General features: G+C 42.3%; 1 protein-coding gene across 2 annotated transcripts in view; it reads right to left on the bottom strand.

Annotated features, from left to right (window-relative positions):
* Positions 1-23,795, bottom strand: part of ARID1A (AT-rich interaction domain 1A) — a 96,425-nt gene that overhangs the window by 62,997 nt on the left and 9,633 nt on the right. The gene's annotated exons all lie outside the window — the stretch shown is intronic.

The following is a 23,795-nucleotide window of genomic DNA, read 5'->3' as shown; positions in this document are numbered from 1 at the left end:
GCAGGCACTATTAACCAGGGCTACAGATTGGAATTTTCTGTGAAGCTTTAGGAATGCTTAGACCTCTACTTAGATTCCAATTTGGTTTGGGCTGCTCTCTTTATTCCTTTACATCCTTTAATGATTCTAGTATACTACTAGCTGAGAACCAGTGATTTAGAAAGAAAAAAAAAAAAAGCCCAATAAAATTTTCTGTGACACGCGGTTCTAAAGTACTTGAAATATAGCTAGTGTGAATGAGGAACTTAATTTTTTTATTTTATTTACTTTTAATATATTCAAATAACCACTGAGAAAGTGGCTATCATAATAATACACCACAAAGTTCTAGAGTTCACAAATCTAAAGCTCACAAATCACTTTCATCTCATAACTTACATAAGTAATAACTTCCTACCTATTATGTTTTATGCAGCATCGCAAAAAACACTAAGTAAATCCCTACACTAAGGTTCAAATCCTAATTCTTTTACTGTTTGACCTTGAATGCATCAATTCTTCATCTAAATGCACATAATAGGGGCACTTGTAGGGTCAGAGTGGTTTATAGCATTGTTATAATAATAGAAATAGTGGGCAGAGTGCTTGCCTTGCACATGGCCTACCCATGTTCAATCCCTGATATCCCGTATGGTTCCCGAAGCCCAACCAGGAATAACTCCTGAGCATTACCAATTGTGCCCCACCCCCCGCAAAAAAAAAAAAGCACACTAATAAGGTACACAGAGATCAATCAAGGAGTTGGAATGCATGCTTTTTATGTGGGAAGTCTGGGTTTGATCCCTGGCATTGCGTGATTCTCCCAAGCACCACTGAGTACCCCCACGTACCCACAAACAAAACACGCATTACATAATTCCATATAGTGACTGGTATTTAGGTACCCATCAGTAACTATTATTAATGAAAACAAAATAGCACTTCTGCCTGGCTCAAAAGTCCTCTAGTATCATGCTAATATTCTTCTCACCCAGTTCCCAACCCCCTCCCACAACTCTAGGAATGGTACCCTGTACTGTCCACAATGACTTCTACGGGCAGAAAACCAATCCAGCCTTCAACATGAAGTCACTACCATTTGGTATGCTCTGATTTTTTCATTTTTAAATGTTTTATTGTAAATTCAGTCTAACTCATGTTTAGCACTTAGCTAACTACAAGCACCTTGCAACTAAATTCTGAGAAGGCAACAGACCAAGTATTTGAAGTCAAAGTCCCAATGCAAAATCCCCATTTATTTACCCAAGCCCCACAAAAAACTAAGTGCTGAACTAGGGGTCAATAATGTACCAGGCTAGGGGCTGGAGAGATAGCACAGCGGGTAGGGCATTTGCCTTGCACACGGCCGACCCAGGTTCGATTCCCAGCATCCCATATGGTCCCCTGAGCACCGCCAGGAGTAACTCCTGAGTGCAGAGCCAGGTGTAACTCCTGTGCATCGCCAGGTGTGACCCAAAAAGCAAAAAAAAAAAAAAAAAAAAAGTACCAGGCTACTCTACTTTAGAAATGCGTATGAGATTCTGTGGGGTATAAATCCAGACCAAATCACCTAACCACAGAACTAGTGGGACAACCTAAATCCTATGCTAGTTTATGACTCTGAAGGCAAAAAGTAAAAGGTGGCCTGAACTCAAAGAGATGGGAAAGTAGAATAAACTGCCAAGGACACCATGCCATTTCTGAGAATAACCCTAGGTGCCATCAACCTTTTCTAGTGAGGTCTTCAAGTACACTGCTTAAAAGTAACAGCCAATAGAAAGCTCTTTTTCTCTCTTGTACATGGAAGCTTGCTCTCCCAATGGAAAACATACTTATATGGGATCTTGTTAATGAAGCAATTCATAGATTTTCCCATCAGCTTTAGGGAATTTCCCTCCCCTGGGTTTGGGCTCCTTGCCTTGCCTCAGGGCCATTGAGGAGCCCCCCAGGAGCTGGTCAGTCAGCTCCTTGCCCTCCTCTTCCAGCTCCTGCACCCCTGCACACCAAGCCCACTGGGCACCAGGAGCAGGCCTCTCAGGCCCTGCCTGCAGCCCGCACCCTGCCATAGCTTTTGCTCTGCTTCAGCACTGGTCTGGGCCAGGATGAAGGTGTGAAGAAGGGAAGCGAGGAGATGAGGGCTCCACAGCCATTCATGGATAGGCCCTTTGGTATCAGATGAGTCAATAAACTATTCTGGTGCCTTCAAAAAAAATTTTTTTTCCCAATTAATTACAGACCAAAAATAAAGGCAAGTCAAAGAAATTCTTAGGGGCGGGAAACAAAACCACGATACAGGGGTTAAGATACTGCCTTGCATGAGGCCAAATCTCGTTCAAACGCCCAATACTTCATAAAGTGTGATCCCAGAGCACAGAGCTAAAAGTAAACCGTGAGCAGTATCAGGTGTGGGCCCTAAACAAAAATTATACTTCCTGAATTCTACCTCCAAGATACAAAAGCATTAATTTGGAAGATCTATGTACACCCATGTTCATTGCAGCTTTTAGTACAAGAGCGAGGATATGGAAACAACCCAATTTTCTAATTAGGAATGAATGGATCAAGAAGTGTTATACAAATAATGGAATGCTATCCAGCTGTAAGAAGAGATGAAATCATGAAATTTGCTTCAACATGTATCAAACTGTTAAACCAAGTCAAAGGACAAATACCAGATAACCTCAGTAATTTGTGGAAGAGAGTCAAAATAAAAGAATACAGTGCTGAACAATGACAAACTCCAGGCACTGGAAACAGAATTACCTAACTGTGCGGGGAGGAGGGAGAAAAAAGACCAGAAAAATAGAGATTTAGAGCAGTAGTGGAAGGTTGTGGGCACTTTCGTGGTGGTGGGTGTAGTAATTTTGTATGTGAACATCATAAACTTTAACACTATTTTAAGCACATAATATAATAAAATGAAATCAAGTAAAATACAATGTATACGACTTTAAAGTTAATTTTTTAAAACCTTAATAATAAAATTAAGACATTTCCTCCATGATCATCATATCTGTCTTTTCCTACATCAATGGTTTATTTTGATCAAGAAAATATACAACTTAAGGGGCTGGCGCTATAGCACAGCAGGTAGGGCGTTTGCCTTACACGTGGTCGACCCAGGTTCGATTCCCAGCATCCCATATGGTCACTCCGAGCACAGCATGGGTGATTTCTGAGTGCAGAGCCAGGAGTAATCCCTGTGCATTGCTTTTTGAGTGTGACCCAAAAAGCAAAAAATGAATTAAAAAAAATATATATACAACTTAGCAAACTGAAATGTATATAGTTCAAATAATCACATTATTCATGTTTTATGTGAAAGCTAAACCCCTGCTCATACTAAAAGATGCTCGTATTAGAAAAAAAGATGGGCAGGGCTGAGACTCACATTTCTGGTTTTTATGTGGGGGGGAAGCACACTCAGCAGTGCTCAGGGGATCTTATGTAGCAGAAGGGATCAAAATGGGGTGGGCTGCATGCAAGGGAAGCACCTTAACCCTACTCTCCAGCCCCACATAGTTCTGACATTTAAAACCACTGAGAGGGGCTGCAGCAATAGTACAGCAGGTAGGGCTTTTGCCTTGCGTACAGTCAACTGGGTTCGATTCCCAGCATCCCCTATGGTTCCCCCACGCACTGCCAGGAGTAATTCCTGAGTGAAAAGCCCTGTGCATTGCTGAGTGTGACCACAAAAACTAAATAAATAAATCAAAACCACTGAGAGGGCTGGAAAGATAGAGCAACGGGTTAAAATGCTTGCCTTGCATATGGGTGACCTGGGTTTAGCTGGATTCACGTACCCCACCCCAAACCCCAATACCAAGCTGTGGCCCAACCCACTCTCCAACCAAATAAAACCACTGTTAGGACTGGGAATGTTGCTCAGTGTAGAGTATTTCCTGCATGTGTGAGGTCCTGGGTTCGATCCCTGCCATCACCCCACTCCCAATTCATCAATAAAGACTTGTAAAAGATTTTACAAACTTGATTCTGTTGTGAAGTACTTGTAATTTGCACATACAGATTAAAATGTCATTTTCTAATCTCTCAGAACAGGGAAGGGGCCATAAGCCTTCATTAATCAGTTTTATCTGTAAGTAGCAATTTCAGATCAGAAAAAATCCTTCTACATGTCAGACAGAAAGACAAATATCAGACATCATGTACAGACATCAAGAAAGCAGCAGAGGAATGGGAAACACTAAGCCCTGGCTGCAAAGAGCCACAGTCCACTCTGGGAAAGCAAAAAGGAAATCCTTTCAATGGGAAACCACAGGAGTAGATTACTGTGATTACAATTCAAAAGCAAATGCTCTGTCACAGACACATTATTGAGAGGAAAATGCTGACCCCTTGATCAGGAAAGCTATAGACCCCCTGCTATAGACTCTTAGATTCATTAAAAAAAAAAATTCTTTTCAAGGGGAAAAGAGACCCCCATCTCATCCACCACTTACATCTTTCTAGTTCACTGGTCATGTTGTAAATGCCTGATAAATTAAATGCATCAAAGGCAAGGATGCTTACCTAGCAAGACTGGTCCTGCTGAAGATATTCAGACAAACAGCTCTAAGACTAACCACCTGCATGGAGAGGTCTCCCCTATTCCAGGCAGACGAAATTACAAATTCCTCTAGGCCACTGGATTAACAGAATCCCTTACAACTTCTTACTGCATCAAGGAAAGCTGTTAATGACCCTCAGGGGTTGTTGAGATATAAGTCTGTACTTCAAATTCTCCAACTTCTGAACATGACTGAGAAATTAGGGCCATGGACACCGATATGAAAACAGAAAAAGAGTACCATCAAAATACACCACACCTTATGCTGTAGTGGAACCAAAAAAAAGTGACCAGGTAGACACCTCATGAAGACAGATCTGGTTCTCAAGGACTGGTAAGAATGAGTACAGAGGAATGAGCCAGAGTTGTGAGAAAATCTCAACCAGAAAGCAGAAATCCTAACGATCACTTGTTTTATCACTCCAAGTGTCGAATGGTCTCAGCCAGCATAAACCTAGAGCCATAACCTTGGGTTTGGACTTTTAAATATTATTTCTTGCCCTGGAGCTTTTGATTTATTCCTGGCCGGATTTGTTGTATGACTTTTAATAATAACAATAAAAAAAGCATCCCTGGCTCTTTAACCGAAAGAACCCCCTAATTGATTCCCACAGTAATTAACCTGCATTTTACCTCAGAGAGCGGTAGTTAAGGAAGTCGGCACTGCTATTTATAACTCATCTCAAATTGAGGGCAGACTGCCTAAAATCTAACACATCCCAGCTGTACTCCTGTTTGAACTGGGGCCAAGGGAATTTTTTAAAGCAATCTTGGCACCGAATGAATGACACCAACAGTATGAGAGCGAGCGGTTGTGTTGTGGTGACGTAGCACTGGAGGTGGAATGGGAGGGGGCCAGTGTACTGTGATCCCTCTAGTGCACGCCTGCTGCTTGCTGAATCCCAGTACAGTAAGCTGGGAACCGCCCACTGAGAGCCAAACACAGGAAAAGGCTTTTCCTGTGGAACGCCTTGAAGTGAGAAACACATGGCTAATCTGCATAAACGCGAAGCCACACGCCCCTGCCAGGAAGGTTAGTGCTCGTAATCTCTGGCCATGAAGCTGGCTGCCTGGGAGGACTTGGACAGGCGCCTGATAACCCAGAAAGAGCCGAGAGAACAGATGGGTAAGGACCCCAGCAGAAAACAGCTCCGGGTCACGTGACTTGCCACATGGCCCCGCCAGCACAAACTATTGTCTGGCTGTGTGGCTCCCCTACAAAGGCACTCCGCCTCAGGAAGCTTCCTGCGATCACAGGGACAGGAGCAGCTGTTGATCCAGTTCTCGTATGGGACCCTCCCCTATTGAGGAGCATTTCAAGCAGGGACAAATAAAAGTTCAGGCCTTCTGCTTCCTGCAAAGCTCCACGTGGCTCTACTCAGCAGTCACGGTGGAGAGAGTGAAATTCTCTAAGAAGAACCGCCCAGAGTTTGGGTGTATGCCGGAGCCTCTGCCGGACCTGACACAGCATGATTCAAGCAGCACCTCATCCTTGGGCTCTTGCATTGGAGCCATCAGCCATCCCTGGTGGGCTGCCCACCTCCAGGGGAACCGCTTGGGAAGAAAAAAAAAATAAAATCACCCACCCTCTGTGTCATGGTACACAACTGACCAGCATAAATCTTTTTTACTTGGGGGAGGGGGCCCACACCTGCTGATGTTCAGGGCTTACTCCTGGCTCTGCACCAGGGATCACTCCTGGACCAGCATAAATCTTTAACACTGTACAACGCCCCTTCCACAGCCATATAGACATGTGTACTAATAACCCCTCATCTTGTCTTTTCTCGCTCTTCTGTTACTTCATGGCTTTGAAAACTGGCTAAAGGTCCCTATACCAATCAAGAAGAAATTGCCAGAAACACAGTTTCATTCTAGCCCCATAGCTTACCTCCTAAGATTTCCCTCCCTTTGTCTTGCATTTAAACACAAACAAAAGTAACCCACTTTTTGTATTGTTTTAAGTTTTACTGTTTTTCTAGGGGTTGAACTTTGAGCTTCACACGTTCAAGGCAAGTGCTCTTACCACTGAGCTACCTCCCTGGCCCAAATTAAATGTGGTTACTCCTTTTTCTCCCACATTGTGGAAGACTGAACCCAGGTCTCAAGTATGCAAAGTGTGAGCTTTACTTACAGCTAAGGTACATCCCTAGTCTCTCCACCCCATCCCCCACCCCATCATGGCTTTTAATAAGATGAAGACAATAAAAGATTCTTAAATTCCTATTGGACTTCACCAGAGACATCATTATGATTTCCTGAAGCCAAACTGATAAGAAAACAAAAATCTTTCATCAGGTAGCACTTAACTCAGGAAATTAAACCAAATCAGCCTCACCCTTGTTTTCTACTTTTATAAGAAACAAAAAGCAATTTTTTCTTTTTGGGTCATACCCCAGCGATGCACAGGGAATAACTCCTGGCGGTGCTCAGGGGACCATATGGGATGCTGGGTATCGAACCTGGGTCGGCCACATGCAAGGAAAATGCCCTACCCAATGTACCATAGCTCCAGCCACAAATTCTTTTAATGACTAAGTTAATGGTTCATTCAAGATCTAAACTGGTAATCTGCTTTTGGTAAAAGAGAAATAACAGTTTATAACAGTCCAAAGACATGGTTTTTATTTTTTTTCCCAAGTTTCATACATGTTCAAATCCAAAGTCAGAATTTATCTACCCCATTCTGTTTAAAGAAAATGTTCTAGAAGGAACCAGCCTGACCAAATCCCTAGGCAGAATGCAAGGAAAGATCACTCTCCAGCCCTTCTCTTCCACACTTTTTTTTTGGGAGGGTGCAGGGGGGGGCTATACCTGATTGTGCTCAGAGATCATTCTTGGTAGGGTTCAAAAGATAAGTGCCTTGCCTACGGTACTATGTCTCCAGCCTCCCCCAACCCACTCCTTAGTGTGTCTACTTAGTGTCTCTAAATTGATAGAAAACCAGACAAGAGGCCTTTTTCTTTCTATGTCTCAGGGATATTTAGGCTACTATGTTCCACCCTTCCAGACTAGAAGATCTGAGAAAAGTCACCAGGAGTCAGTCAAAAAAGGAGACTAAAGGGTAATATGAGTCAATGAATCATCTAGCAAGTCAAACAAATGATGAGCGCCAACTGTAATAACCACCCCACAGCTGTCCACCCAAAAGGGGGATGCCAGAAAAACCACAGCCAGGTGGCTGATGTTCCTGTATTTTTTTTTCTTTGCCTCTAGAAAGGCCCTTTAAATAAAGCAGCTAGAACACCAAACTAAAGAATTCACCAACATATGATAAAGATCCTTCTCAACCAGAACACTTTCATCAGTCACCCTTCACAGAGAAAATGCTGAGAGAGAGAGAGAGAGAGAGAGAGAGAGAGAGAGAGAGAGAGAGAGAGAGAGAGAAAAGCGCCTGCTATAGCGGCAGGCAGGGGGTGAGGGTGATGGGAGGGAACCAGGGGACACCGGTGCTGGGAAATGTACACTGGTAGAGGGGTGGGTTTTGGAATACTATATGACTGAAATCCAATCATGTTCAGCTTTGTAAGGGTCTATATTACAATGATTCAATAAAAAAGTTAAAAAAAAAGAAAGAAAATGCTCTTCCTGAATGATTATAATCTTAAAAAAAAAAAAAACAGAATCAGGGCCGGAGCAATAGTACAGCGGGTAGGGCATTTGCCGTGCACCTGGCCGACCTGGTTCAATCCCGTGCATCCCATATTGTCCCCCAAGCACCACCAGGAGTAATTTCTGAGTGCAGAGCCAGAAGTAACCTCTGAGCATCACTGAGTGTGACCCAAAGAGCAAAAAAATAATAATAAATAAATAATAAATAATCAAAGAGCAATTTCTAACAATTTTTTTTAAAAAATGTCAAGCAACTTGAAAAATAATTCTCCTTGGGCACTACATAAAGCTCTAGATTATAAAAAAGAAGAGATTCCAAAACTACAAACAGGAACTGAAATACTATTTGATAAAATTAAACACCCCTTCTTTACAGCTTTTTAATCTCAAGAGTAAGTAAGGCAGCAATACCACATGGGTGAAAGAGTAACTAGGCTGAAAGAACACCTGGATTCTGATTCTACTTCTATGACCAACTGGGGGTGGGGTGGTGAAGAGAGTAGGGCAAGTAGACTGTACCTTAACCTCCTCAGCTATACAATCAAGTTCTGCCCTCCAGTTCTGAATCAGCAGCTCTAAGATGAGGTCAGGAATCTCAGGTGATTCTTTGTACAGTGTTCAGGCTTATGGCCTCTTGCCAAAGCTCCTCCCACCTCTAGAATAGAGTGACTCTAGAGCTCAGAAGCACCTTCAGTTTCCTTAGCCAGACAATGGTCTGAAGAGGGCAGTACTTGGTAAACAGACAAACACTTGACATGCACCTGCGATTCCCAAATATGCAGCATTATAAAAGCCAAGCTCCCCCAATTTTTCTTGGTCACCGAGTACTTATCACTAATATTCTAGATATGTTTATATAACCCTAGGCTAGACTATAAGCTCCAAGATGACAGAAATTTTTGTGCAAAACTTTCCCATTTTTTAATAGGGGTCACACCCAGTGGTATCTGGGATGTCATACAGTGGAAAGGATAAAACTCAGTCTTAACACATGTTAAGACTTCCACTTGAAGTATCTTCCTTGTTCCAAACTGTCCTACTTTTTAATTAGGAAAGGAGGAGCAGGAGAGATAGTGCAGAGATTATAAAGGTGCTTGCTCATGCATTCTGCACCTTGATTCAATCCCCCAAACCAGGGAACATACATCCCTCAAGTACTGTCAGGAGTGAGCCTTGGGCACTCAAGTTAGGAGTATCCCCAGTGGATAGAAGGGAAAATGATGTTTCAAAGGTCTTGTTCCTAGTCTCCTTCATACTGGAAGTGTCTTAGATTTACATGACCAGTCTGAGACAACTTCCATAAGGCCTTCGATTTTTTTTGTCCCTCAGAGTCTATATCAATAGAAAAGAGATAATAGAGATAGCACTATGAGTGTTGAATGATATCTTTTAATACATTGAAGCAAAAACCACTGTACTGCAAACCAGGTAGACATGATACTAACTCAGTCTTTGTCTTCACTTATATCTCGTTGGAATAAACGTCCTTCTCCTAGACACCAGTATACTTTTTTTCCTCCTGAGCATGTGGTAACTGCATACTATATGGTTTACTCATTTATCTGGTTTAATACCTATATCCTATAGACTAAAATATATTAGCTTAGAAGGTATGTGTGTGTGATTTTAATTGACTGCTATATCCATTAATGTTCAAAATGTTAATAGTTATTATCCTATACAGTTCCAAGTTTCTAGCAATTAAGTTTGGAAACTACAACCGTTAAGTTGTAGTTTGGTCCCATATATTCAAAACCAGAGACCAAAAGCAACTGACTAAAGACTAGCAATGAAATAAATTAAGGTCAAGCTTTAAAATAATAATTAAAAAAGGCATACATTCTTATACCTCTTTAAGCAAGTCATTTTATCAGCTGGCCCAGAATCACCAGTAATATGAGGACGGGTAAAATGCTTAGCAGCCAAGAAGATACTCAAAGGGCTGGGAGTTTATGCTTTGCTTGCAGGATCTCTAGATTTGATACCAGGCACTACAAGAACAATTTTCAGCAATGTACTGGGAGTAACCTTCAAGAACCACCCAGTGTGGTCCTTCCAAACAGAAACAAAAACTACCTAACAAAATTATGACAATTCAAATGATACGGAACTCTCTCTACCCCTAATAGAAGAAAAAGCAAAATGGAGTCGAAAGTGTTTTCAAATTAATACACCAAAAGAGTTGGCTGGTCCTATTCATACGCACCACCTACACCTGTTCATCTAAAGAAATTTGTTCAACAGTACCTGCTATGTTGTTACTGTGTCTGGCATATCGAATACTCTCGGTAGCTTGCCGGGCTCTCCGAGAGGGGCGGAGGAATCGAACTCGGGTCGGCCATGTTGGCCGCGTGTAAGGCGAACGCCCTACCTGCTGTGCTATCGCTCCAGGGCTGGAGCAATAGCACAGTGGGTAGGGCGTCTGCCTTGCACGCGGCCAACATGGCCGACCCGAGTTCGATTCCTCGGAGAGCCCGGCAAGCTACCGAGAGTATTCGATATGCCAGACACAGTAACAACAAAGTCTCCAATGGAGATGTTACTGGGCCCGCTCGAGCAAATCGATGATCAACGGGAGGGCCTTTACTTTTTACTTTACCTGCTATGTATCTTGAGAGTGAAGCCCAGCAACTTCCAGCCAGGAGAAAAACTCACACCTGAAAAGTGTTTGAAAGTTAACTCTATAGTGGCCAGAGTAATAGTACATCAAGTAGCACAGGTTAGATTCCCAGCATCCCAGATGGTTCCTTGAGCACAGCCAGGAATGATCCCTGAGTACAGAACCAGGAGTAAACCCTAAGTACTGCCAGGTGTAGCACAAAACCAAGAACAAACAAAAATACCCAAATATAAACAACAATGAAGATTTGCATAAAAGTCACTTTTTTTTTAAAGTTACTAGAAACTCTAGGGCTGGAGCAATAGCACAGCGGTAGGGCGTTTGCCTTGCACACAGCCAACATGGCCGACCCGAGTTCGATTCCTCCGCCCCTCTCGGAGAGCCCGGCAAGCTACCGAGAGTATCTCGCCTGTACGGCAGAGCCTGGCAAGCTCCCCGTGATGTATTCAATATGCCAGACACAGTAACAACAAAGTCTCCAATGGAGACATTACTGGGCCCGCTCGAGCAAATCCATGATCAACGGGAGGGCCTTTACTTTACTTTACTAGAAACTCTGTAACACTACCTGCATTTAGTAGCTGAGGATGGTACCCAGAGAACAGAATGTCAAATGTTCTGCAATGCCTCTCCCCACAAACAAAAGCCTCAGAGATAAACAATGAGTTCGGGTGCACTACAAGTCTAAACTAGAGAATTTCCTGTACACCTGACATTTGAGCAGTGAAAAGAAAGGAAATCAGAATTGACCTATCTCAAGAACCCAATAGTACACAGTCACCAACAAACTATGGTGATCAGTAGTACTTCAAAAATAATTGGAAATAGGTAAAAGAGATGGCTCAATAGGCTGAAGCACATGATTTGTTTATAGAAGTCCCAGGTTTAATCCCTGAACACTAACAGGAGAGACCTTCAAGCACCACTGGGTGTGGCAAAAAAAAAAAAAGGTGGGGGGGGAGGAGAATATGCCAAAGGTGCTACTTCTCCTGTAATACATACATATTATAATTGTAATGTGACACTCGTATAATTATAATTATTTACTTACAATCTTTCCCCATTACAGTAAGTATTCCATTCAGGTAGAAATTATAAATCCTATATTCATAGCACAGAGCCTGATACATTGTAGAAACTAATTAGTATTTGTTGCATGATATAAGCAACTAGCATATGGTAAATAGGTACACTCAGATTTTTTTTTAAAGGGTTTTGCCTTAAGACTTAACACTTGCAAGTCCCTGTACCTGATGCTTTAGACATTTCAAAAACAAAACTGGACAATTAACTGAACTTAAAGATAGGGTCCGGAGGGCCTGAGATAATACAGGAATAAAGCTCTTGTCTTGCATGCAACCAACCCTAGTTTAAACCCTGGCACAATAGAAGGTTTTCCATGCCCTGCCAGAAATGACCCTAAAGCATCGAGGAAGGAGTAAGCCCTGAGCACTATTGGGTATGGCCCAACTGCTACCACAGGTTTGAGGGTTAGAGCACATACTTTGCATAAATGAGCTCTGGGTTTGAATCCTGTACAACATGGTCTCCAAATCTTACCAGGAGTGGCTCCTGAGAACTGAGCCAGGAGCAGACCCCAAAACCACCAGGCCTGGCCCAAAATAAAAGAATTTAGAAATATTTGAAAATTTGAGAAATGGAAAGTTTGATCAAAGTCTAGGAAATCTTGATGATATGTAGGAAAATATGTTGCTGTGTCCCTGGGCATGCTCAACAAACTGAAACTGAATTTTATAGACCTTACTGCCCACACAAGGTGGTATGAGTTGACTAACACCAGAAAAAGATTTTCCTCTTATATACCATTCTTTGGTGCGTATGCTAAGGACAGGTCCTTTAGAGTGCATGGACCACAAGACCTATTGAGTAGTGCAAATTTTCTTGGGGAAGTTTTGGGATACAAACAGCAGAGCTCAGAGGACCATACAGGATGACATGAATTGAACCCAGGTCATCTGTGTATAATCCAAGTCCCCTACCCACTTACTATTGCTCTGGCCCCTGAGTAGAGTAGTACAATTTTATAAGACATCTGCTGCCCTATTTGTGATTTATCAGTGGTACAACACATTTTAGGAAGATATTCAGTGGCAAGGATCATGTAATCTTACAAACAAGAGCTTCACCCAGATTGTTTACCAACTTTAATAAACACACCTAAGTCACACCTAATTCTTCTAGTTTCTAAAATATTTTTCCTTCCATATCAAACTGTTGCAGATGATTTGCTCAAAAACAAAAAAAAAACAAAGACAAAAACTGTTTCTACACACAAAATTTACACCTCTATTTGCTTTACTCTTTTTTAAAAGTCTCAGGGCTGTGGAGACAGAGCAGGAGGTAAGGAGCTTGTCTTGTATGTGGTCTATCCCAATTTGATCTACAGCACCAGTATACTAGGGAGTACCCTGAGCACAAAGTCAGGAATAGCCCCTGACCACTGCTGGGTGTGGCCTCCCAAAAACAAGTAAATAAAATTAAAATTAAATCGAAAAATCTCTGGCTGGAAAAATAGGGCTCAGTACTTGCTTTGCTTTGCATGTGGGAGCCCTGGATTAGAATCAAAGCACCACATATTCCTCAAGCACTGCCACTGATGCCTAAAAACCCTCTCATCTCCCTACTCCTTTACTTGCAACTCCAATCAAGGATTGGTTTTACTTGATTATATGAAAAGATTCTAAATTTCTCTCGGTGTCCTGTCAAAATTGTTTTCTTCTATACTTAAAAATTGAGACACATCACTGACTTGTAGGAACTTGATCTATACGTTACAGGAATTCCACACATCTGTCATGTTTTATATCAATTCAATAAAATCCTGTGTTTTGAAAAGACAATAGGAAACGAGGCTGGAACGATAGCACAGCGGCTTGGGCATTTGCCTTGCACGCAACCGATGCAGGTTTGATTCCCAGCATCCCATATGGTTCCCCGAGCACAGCCAGGAGCAATTCCTGGTTGCATGAGCCAGGAATAATGCCTGTGCATCACTGGGTGTAACCCCCCCAAAAAAGCAAAAAAAAAAAAAAGACAGTGAGAAACAAAAGCAACACCAATGTGTTACTTCATTAATTCCTAGGGATACTTTGGACCACTCCCCCAAAATACCATTCTTCTACTAGGTCCTCCAAGTCTACTCTGAACAACTAAGTAAGTTAAGTGACTTAGAGGGATGGCAGAGATAGTGGATGTGGTGGATGTGAGACCCCTTTACCACTCACAAAATGCTAATAAAAACCCAATAAAAACCAAAAAAGGAAAAAAAAAAAGGTTTAGCATACTGGGGATGTGGCTCAAATGGTAGAAACAGGCAGATTCGAGGTTCTGGGTTCTATCCCTGGCACCACTTGCTCTCATTCCCATCCAGCACTACGCTGGCATAGCTCAAGTCACAGCCAAGAGCCCGAGGAGTGGCAAGACTCTGAAAGTACTTGTGCTTATGGCCTTCACAATAAATTAGATATAATAAACTATACATATTATATATAATACATACAATGTACATACATAAACTGCAAAGCCAACCATCTTGAAATTATAGGATCCTCCATACCTTCTTACTATGTTGGGGGAAGAGACACTTTGGTGACACCTGGAAGTGCCCAAGGGCTATTCCTGACTCTGTTCTAGTAGGTTGTTCCCAGCAGTGCTCAGTGCTCAGAAGACCATATGGTGCCAGGGATCAACCCAGGGTTGGCTATGTGCAAGGCAAGAGCCTTAACCTCTATGCTAATTCTCCCAGTTGGTTTTTTTGTTTGTTTTTTTTAAGATAAGCAATTCCATGAATGAAAAGTCCTACAGAATCCTAGGAATGCACCAAATCTTTTCAAACTTCCAAAAACACCAATAAGAATGATCCTCCTTGAACACACAGCCTTTATTAAGACCTGATCACCGGGTGTGGCCCCAAAATACAACAAAACACTGATATCAACCACCTCTACACAACTGTCCACATAAATATGAGCAATACCACAGCAGGTAGGGCATTTGCCTTGCATGTGGCCAACCCGGGCTCGACTCCCAGCATCCCATATGGTCCCCTGAGCACCACCGGGGGTAATTCCTGAGTGCAGAGTCAGGAGTAACCCCTGTGCATCGCCGGGTGTGACCCAAAAAGCAAAAAAAAAAAAAAAAAAAAAAACCTCACAAACAAAACTCTAGCTTCATCTTTCATACCAGAAATACATGGAACTACATCAAAATGACTTTTGTTTTAGAAAAAATGGGGGGCCTTACTGGCATGAAAATAACTTAGGTTAGGAAGGGGCGGAGAACAGTTTCCAGCAACCAATAATCTTTTCTGAAGTTTGTCTCTTCTCTTTTATCTGTGTTCAGTACAATCATGCTGGGATGAATACCTGCCATGCGATAATAAACCATGAAAAGCTAACTAAAATTTATCTATGAGAAATCTGTTTTGGCTCATAAACTGTTTTAGATTCTCTCATTCAAAGCACACCATTTTTTCCTCTGGTAAAATGAGTTTGGGTGGGTGAACCCAGCTATCTCATTTATTTTAACCCAAAATACCACAATGAGACCCATATTGGTCACTTGAGGTTTTAAGGAGGTTTGAAAAAAAAAAAAAAGAAGTCAATTCAAAGCTGTATTGGAAAAGAAGAGATTCAAATCACTAAATAGAAAGAAAATCAAGACTGCTACAAATCTGTAGCATTCTGGGCCAAAAAAAAAAAAAAAAGAACAAACAAAAAACGAAAAACCTCGCCAGATTAAGAAAGGATAAAAAACAGTCCCCAGACCAAAAGCAGTAAGTGAGAAAAGAGAAAAGGTAGAGATTGTTTAGGAAACTTTCTGTTTATTAGTTAATTAGGAAGGCATTTCCTGCCTCTACTTAGCCAGTTCATTCCAAAAGATGTAAATAGATACCAGAAATCAGTCACTGAAATAAATGATTTTAGATGCCAGAAATCAGTCACTGAATTGATCTACAGTTATAATTCTATCTCTGGTTGTTATTATTACTTTTGCCACAATAGGGCATATCCCTGGCTCTGGGCTCAGGGACCACACATGGTTATGCTCCAGGGACCATATGGGTCAAACCAGAGTAGGCTGCATGCAAGGCAAGAACTTGACTCACTGTACTATCACTCTGCCCTGCCTCCCCAGTTCGTTTAGTGACATTTTACCAGTTCTGGTGTGGCAAAGTTACTGATATCACAGTGTGCTTTGCATTAATACAGTTTGATAACAAAGGAGAAAATGAAAAAGGAAAATACCAAGAACAGAGAGAACAAAGCTAAAATGCAAAGGCAGAGGTCAGAGAAATAGTACAGCAGGTAAGGTGCTTGTGAAGGAGTTTGGTCCCTGGCACCTCATATGGTCCGTCCAGCAGAGCTGGGTATGGCACCCCCTCCCCCAGAAGGGAAAAGGATGATAAAGTAGGCTTAAACACAGAGAGTCTGTACAATCCACTATTAAGAGTACAGTACTCATCTATACATTAAATTATCAAATACAGATGAAACTATCAGGAGTCAAAGAAATAGTACATAGGTTAAGGTGTATACCTTCCATGTGGCTGACCCTGGTTTGATCCCTGCAACTACATGGTACCTTGAATACTGCCAGGACATAGCCTGGGACATGAGTAGGCCTTGATCATCACTGGGTGTGGCCCCCCAACAACAACAACAACAACCACCAAAAAAAAACAGAACAAACTAGTCAGGCTATTTTGGGGGGGGTCACACCCGCCGATGCACAGGGGCTACTCCTGGCTCATGCACTCAGGAATTACTCCTGGCGGTGCTCAGGGGACCATATGGAATGCTGGGAATCGAACCTGGGTCAGCTGTGTGCAAGGCAAACGCCCTCCCTGCTGTGATACTGCCCCAGGCCCTAGTCAGGATATTGTGTCCTAGAAGTCTCTTATCTTCATAGCAACTGGGATCATAGCTATAGGTTCACTTTTCAAGCCTAGAGTAAAGTGGCCTAGTACATGGATACTTATTTTTAATGGGAAGGGTATCAAAACAATGCTTGGTTTTCAGAAAGTCTGGGTTAACTAGAAAACTAGTTCTCTACTTGATCTTTGCAATGTTAATGTTTATTATCTGACAATTTTTAATTATTTCTATGCCAAACATAATCTTCCTTCTTTAAGGGACAGTCTTGGCTCAAATGTCCAACTTCATGGAGATTTAATTTGTTGGGAACTAGCTTAGAGGATTTATTTGTGAGAATTTCACAAGAGACACAACAAGGAAATGAATCACAGTAAAACGGAAGTTAGTCATTGGTGGGGTAGGGAGAAAGGGAAAGAAAGTCTTATGGTTACCAAAGGTCCAGAGACAGTACAGTAGGTATGGTGCTTGCCTTGCATGTAGTGGACCCAGGTTTAGTCACTGGCACCACATAAGGTCCCCCAAGAACCACCAGGAGTGATCTCTGAGTGCAGAGCCAGGAATAAGGCCTGAGCACTGTTGGGTGTGACTCCCAAACCAAAGAAACAAACAAAAACATGTATCTCAAAAGGTCCTGTTCATGCTCCAATACTGGAGCATTTTTAAGAACCAATTTCATCATCTACTTTTTCATTTTTTCATTTCTGGGCCACATGTGGAGTTCAAGGCTTCTGGTTCTGTGCTCAGGGAAACATATAGGCTCCTGGGATCGAACTCAGGTGGGCCTGCAAGGCAACGCACTACCCACTGTATTATCTCTCCAGTCCCTCAAGAACAAGTTTCTTTGACCAGAGAGATAGTAGAGGAGGGCGTGTTACCTTGCACATGGACAACCAGGGCTCAATCCCCACATTCCCTATGAATCCCCTGAGCACCACCAGGTAAGGCCCAAAATCCAAAGAACCACTTTTTAAAAAAATTTACTCATGTATTCATTTTCGCATTTTGGGTCACACCCAGCGATGCTCAGGGATTACTCCTGGCTCTGCACTCAGGAGTTACTCCTGGCGGTGCTTGGGGAACAATATGGGATACCGAGGATCAAACCTGGGTCGCCTGCGTACAAGGCAAATGCCCTACCCGCTGTACTATTGCTCCAGCCCACCAATTTCTTAAGTAGTGTACTTAACTGCCAGATTTGGAGACCACCATAGGTCATCATCTTTAAAAGACATTTTCTACTTTTATCAAATAACCAAGATCACAGACTCAGCTTATCTTCAAGCTATCCACCAAAAAGCTAAGGATGGTGGGGCCAAAAGGATGGGGATATGGGAGGGGTGAGTGAGGAAGGAAATTAGGGAGTACCCAGTCTTGTTTTATTATATATATAAGGTAAAGTAAAGGTAAAGGCCCTCCCGTTGATCGTCGATTTGCTCGAGCGGGCCCAGTAACGTCTCCATTGGAGACTTTGTTGTTACTGTGTCTGGCATATCGAATACTCTCGGCAGCTTGCCGGGCTCTCCGAGAGGGGCGGAGGAATCCAACTCGGGTCGGCCATGTTGGCCGCTTGTAAGGCGAACGCCCTGCCGCTGTGCTATCGCTCACTAAAATTTATCATTATTATACAAGATTCAACTCATAAATATTTTTTATCCTCCCAATTCTAAGCATTTTTAACCTTTTCTTGATCCAGTAATAATTTCTTATCACGGGAAGAACACATAAACCAGAAACAGCCTATGGCACAATTTGGAGGCACCCCAGATAAACACAGTATACTCTGCAGTCCAACTGATCATAAATCCAGTAGTTCTCAAAGTTGAATATGTATCACAGTGGCCTTAAAAGTTTGTTGAATGCATTGATAGAATCAACAGGTTTTACGGTCAGAAAAATAATAGAACAGGTAAGGTGCCTGACTAGTACATAGCTGACCTGGGTTCAATTTATTTTGTTTTGGGGCCACCTGGCTGTGCTCAGGGCTTATTCCTAGCTCTGCCCTCAGTGATCACTACTGGCAGGGTTTGGGGAATCATATGGGTTGCTGGGAAGCAAACCCAAGTCAGCAACACCTCATATGGTGTTGTCCTGCTCAAAATGATACCTAAGGACAGAGCCAGGAGTAAGATCTGAGCCAGCTAGGTGTAACTCAAAAATCCAAAATAAATAAATTAATTTAAAAAAAATCCACTTAGGGACTGGAGAGACAGCAGATTGGGTAGGACTTTTGCCTTGGCCATGGTCAATCCGGATCTGATCTCCAGCATCCCATATGGTTCCCTGAGCACAGTTAGGAGTAATTGCTAAGTATAGAGCCATGAGTAACTAACTCTTAAGCGTAGCTGGGTATGGCCCCAAAAACAAAACAAAAAACAAACCCATGAGATTCAACTGCTTTGGCTGAATGATTACATTTCTGAATATGGCCTAAGTGCTGCTGCTGATGATGGTCACGAATTCCACTGAAAACAGAACCACTATTTATTGGGGGGTGTGGTGGGAGGATGGTAGGGGTTATTCCTGGTTATTCCTGGTTGTGCACTCAGAAATAACTCCTGGCAGTACTCAGGAGACCACATGGGATGCAGTGGATCAAACCCGGGGGTGGTGGGTAGGGAGGTGGTGGGGAGATGCAAGACAAGCACGATACTATTGCTCCAGCCCCACCACTATACTAGTCTAATCTCTCAAGTCAGAACAGGTACCTGGCAAAATTTGCTTTTCAGCAGGAATCTAATTCAACTATACTTAACTATGGGATGATTTTGTTTGGGATTTTTGTTTTGTTTGTTTGTTTATCTATGCACTACACCCAGTGGCATTCAGAGGCCACTGCTAGTGCCACTCAAGGGACCAATGTGCTGAAGATCACATCAGGGGCTTACTCAACAAAAGCATGGGGGCACACAGCCAAGTAAGCAACCCCCTGTCATTGCAACAACCAAATCACAAATCACGAATCACGACCATCCTGTTATTCGTCGATTGCCTCGAGCAGGCCCCAGTAATGTCTCCTTCATCCTAGCCCTGAGATTTTTTAAAAAGTGCTATATTCAAGGCTCTTTAGGAGAATGAGACCCATCATTGTTACTGGTATTTGGCATACTGGGTACACCACGGGGAGTTTGCCAGACTCTGCCGTGTGGGCAGGTTACATTCGGTAGCCTGCCAGTTTGTCCAAAGTAGGAATGAGATAATAAGATGTCATAATAAGATGTTGCGCGGCTGCAAATGCGGCCACGCGGTTCTGGGAGCTAGGTTTTATTGATTTTTTTATTTGATGTTTCTGGCTTTATCTTTCTTGCACCCCACTTCTTCAGTCAGTACACCCAAAAATGCAAGTACTTCCTCCCTTAAGAGGTCAGGTGCTTTCCCTAACCTTGTTTCTGGTTCTCAAAAGCAGGATATATAATCACATATTCTAAGAGCTGAAAAGTCGTGTTTTAAATTTCTTGGGAAAAATCACAAAGCTAAACATTTCCCTTTCTCTTTTATTTCTATAGATCATAGTACCTCTGCAATATAGTGATGCCATCAAAAGGAGTTACAGAAAGAACCTTGAGGCAGCAAGGTTGTTGCTGCAACAACCAAATAAAGAGAAAAAATCATTTTTCTTAAAAGTTTAGAGCTGTTGAAAAAATTATGTCCCAATAATTCTTACGGCTTGAATAATTAGAAGCAAAGTTAGTATTTCATAGTGTCATTTCTGTAAGATGGGAGAATGATAACAACCATCTTTTAGTTTTGAAGATTAAAAGGGGAATTCATGGAGAGGTCCAAGTACCCAAATGACGCACACATGCACGTATATGCTCTGGTCCCAGCAAATCATATGCCAGCTTGTAAGTATGGATCTCAGTGAGGCCCTAAGCTTATCCCTGATCCAGGACAAAGCTACAGATAGGTAACCTACAAAAGAGTACCCCAAATCTAGTCAGCAGGAGAGAACTCAAAGAACTGGAGCCCTCAAATGCTTGCTTTGTTCTGCATGGTTCCTCAAATAAAGCTAGAATGACTGCACCATAATACCCAGCATAAGTGAATATGGTGTTTCTTCCCCCCAAAAGTCAGTTATCCAAATCTGAAGCAGCAGATTCACACTCCTGAACTAATGCTTAACCAAACATGAACTCTACCACCTTGGGATCAGAACAGACTGTTCTCCAAAAAGCAAAAGAGAAAACCCTCTTGTATTTGCTATAGATGCAGTTATGAAAAGCAACTAATTCCCAGTGTTTCTGCTCAGGTGACTTGTTCTCTAAAGACAACAGAGTCATAAAAAGGGCTACCCAAGAGAAAAGGGTAATCACTGGACAAAAGGAGCTTAAAGGCATACTTATTTCCTCTAAAAGAAAGCACCCATGAGACTAGAAAGACAGTACAGGAGTTAGGGTACTTGCCTTGCTCAAGGCTGACCCGGGTTCGATCGCTGGCACCCCATACAGTCCCCCAAGCCCACCAAGAATGATACCTAAGTACAGGTGTGCTCCCCTGCAAAACAAGAGGGAGCACCAAGCATGATGTAGTCATTAATAATCTACCATCTGGCCAAACTCATACTCTTTTTAAAGCCAAAGTACACCAGACGTTAATTGGTCAAGAGTAAACATCTAGATGCAGATGCACTTTTATCTAGCAAGTTGTAACCTTAAGGAAAGTACCAAAAACACACAAAATGGATTTTCAATGGTTGATACCCTACCCACTTCTAATCTACTCTGCTGTCATCATGCTAGTGCTAGATCTGGGGGTGAGGAATGGGTTTCCCTCTAATAGAGATGCTTATAAACAAGCTCAAAATGAAGCTTAAGGGGCTGAGCAATAGCACAGCAGGTAGGGCATTTGCCTTGCACACGGCCAACCCAGGTTCGATTCCCAGCATCCCATATGGTCCCCCGAGCACCGCCAGGAGTGATTCCTGAGTGTATGAACCAGGAGTAACTCCTGTGCATTGCTGAGTGTGACCCAAAATAGCCAAAGCTTAAGAGGGAACATGTATAAAAATATTGGTTATAGGTGATGAGGCACAAAAAAAAATCAAGAAATGTGCCAGTGTCAAGAGGAGGAGGAGGGGAGGAAGTCAAAAAACTAACTGCAGACTTGAGAACCCAAACAAAGCCATAATGAAGTCCAACAGCAAGCATGCAACAGCTACCAAAAAAAAAACCCCAAAATCCCACATGGCACATTTCCTCTTCGTGATTATAGTTCAAGCAGTACCCTGGGCCTGCAAAAGCACATACCCTGATGCCCCTTTGCTCCTTAGTATTTCATATCAACATTAAGTTCCTGGAGGGTGGCAAAAATCTGTCCTGGATTACTGGGTGATTTCTAATATGTACCATAACCGACACTAAGCCAACATTTTAGGGATCAAATTTCTCACTCTGCAACATGTTGGAATGCATTCTTGGCATTAGGCTTCTTCCCAATGAGTCCACCCTTAAAAAATGCAAATGCCACTGGGAATACTCAATCCAGTCTACCATCTTCTCATCTGCACATGTGACTAACAGAAACAAATAAAGTTCACTCAGATGTCCTTTAATATTCACTAAAACCTCATTTCGCCCATTTAAGACCTGGGAGGAGCAATCTCAGAAAGGATATGTTTGCAAGGCAGTCAAGTCAACATTCACCCTACCTTGAATTCTTCTAAAACCTGGGATGACTAAGATATTCATCTCAACTCCCTACACACCTGCTGTCCATGAGACAATATTCTTAGATATTGAAAACTTGTTTCTGCACAATGCCAGAATGGGAAGGCAAAAGCTGGAAGTTATACTTCTAAACTGGAATCTGTATGCAAAACTCCATACTTCTCTACTGGAGCACTGCACCCTGTCCTTATTCCAGGTAGAAGCACTGCAGCCACCTGGCAGTAGCTACTTGAACATCTTCAGATGTTAATACCCCTTGAAAAGTACCAGAAACCAGGTCTGGTACTATCTTACATGGACCAGTAGGTAAAGAGAAACTAAAATCATATATATATATGTGTATATATATATGTATATGTATATATATATATATATGGCTTCCACAACAAGAAAGCATGTGCTTGCTGCATTTACGAGGTTCTTGGCCACAGTCAGCCTAATAAAAAACAGTATAAAAGGTCATTTCCATGAACATACCCACAACTCAACCCTCACTGTAAGACCTGATAGAGCAACTCAGTTCTAACAGTTCACAAATCTTCAGAAAAAGTTAACAGCAGAGGCCTAAGAGCCCCATCAGACAATGACACTTGGTTTTGTTTAAGAAAAAAATCAATTAACTCTGCCCTGAAAATTCCTACAGTTCCTACCAAAACAAAATCAGCAACTGGTTGTTCAGGGAACACTCTGAAAATGACATTTTAAAACTCAAAATTACTACAAAAGGGTCCCTGAACTGACCAAGAACTTGGCAAGTTATACTAAAGGCCCTGCATAATCACAAGAGCGACTATTAAGACCCTAGAACCACTCTCTTTTATAGAATTTTATGGTGAGAGTTCAAAGTCTCATAGTCACTGAATGAGACAACTACAGATCTGGGAATAGATGTGTAATGTGGATTTTAAAAATAACACAGAACTCTGGGTATTATAGAAAGTAAGATCAATTTTTTAATTTTCTCTTTCTAAAACAGTCAGCTTTACAAGCCTCTGTCTCTGAAAAGCTGTCATTGGTTAAACTTGACCAACTGAAAAATAAAACAAGGCCCGCCCAAGCAGAGTCCCCAGCAGCCGCTTGCTTCCACAATCCAAAATCGCCACCATATCCCCTGCCTGACTCCATTGTCTTTAGATGGACCTCACCAAGATATAATCTGCTGAAAAGTCAGATATGCAGGTTTTGTGACTGAAATTGTGACTTTCTCGGAGTTGGGATAGGCTACCTCCCTCCACTTCCGAATACTCCTGGAGTCACCCCCACAAACCAACTCCAGTGCCACCATTTAAGCTCTACTACCGGCCTTGCTTCAGAGACCCCTAAATAAATCTCGAAAAAAATCAAAAGCCGCAGTTAAGCTCAGACCTGCACATGGTGAACAGACTGGGGTAAATCGGAGGGGGGCAGGGTTGCCTGCGGCCCACCCAAGCAGAACCCATAGCAGCCGCTTGCTTCCA

Source organism: Sorex fumeus, unplaced genomic scaffold (assembly GCF_029834395.1).
Source record: "Sorex fumeus unplaced genomic scaffold, SorFum_2.1 ptg000047l, whole genome shotgun sequence".
Taxonomy (NCBI): Eukaryota; Metazoa; Chordata; class Mammalia; order Eulipotyphla; family Soricidae; genus Sorex; species Sorex fumeus.
This window is presented reverse-complemented; position numbering and strand designations above follow the sequence as displayed.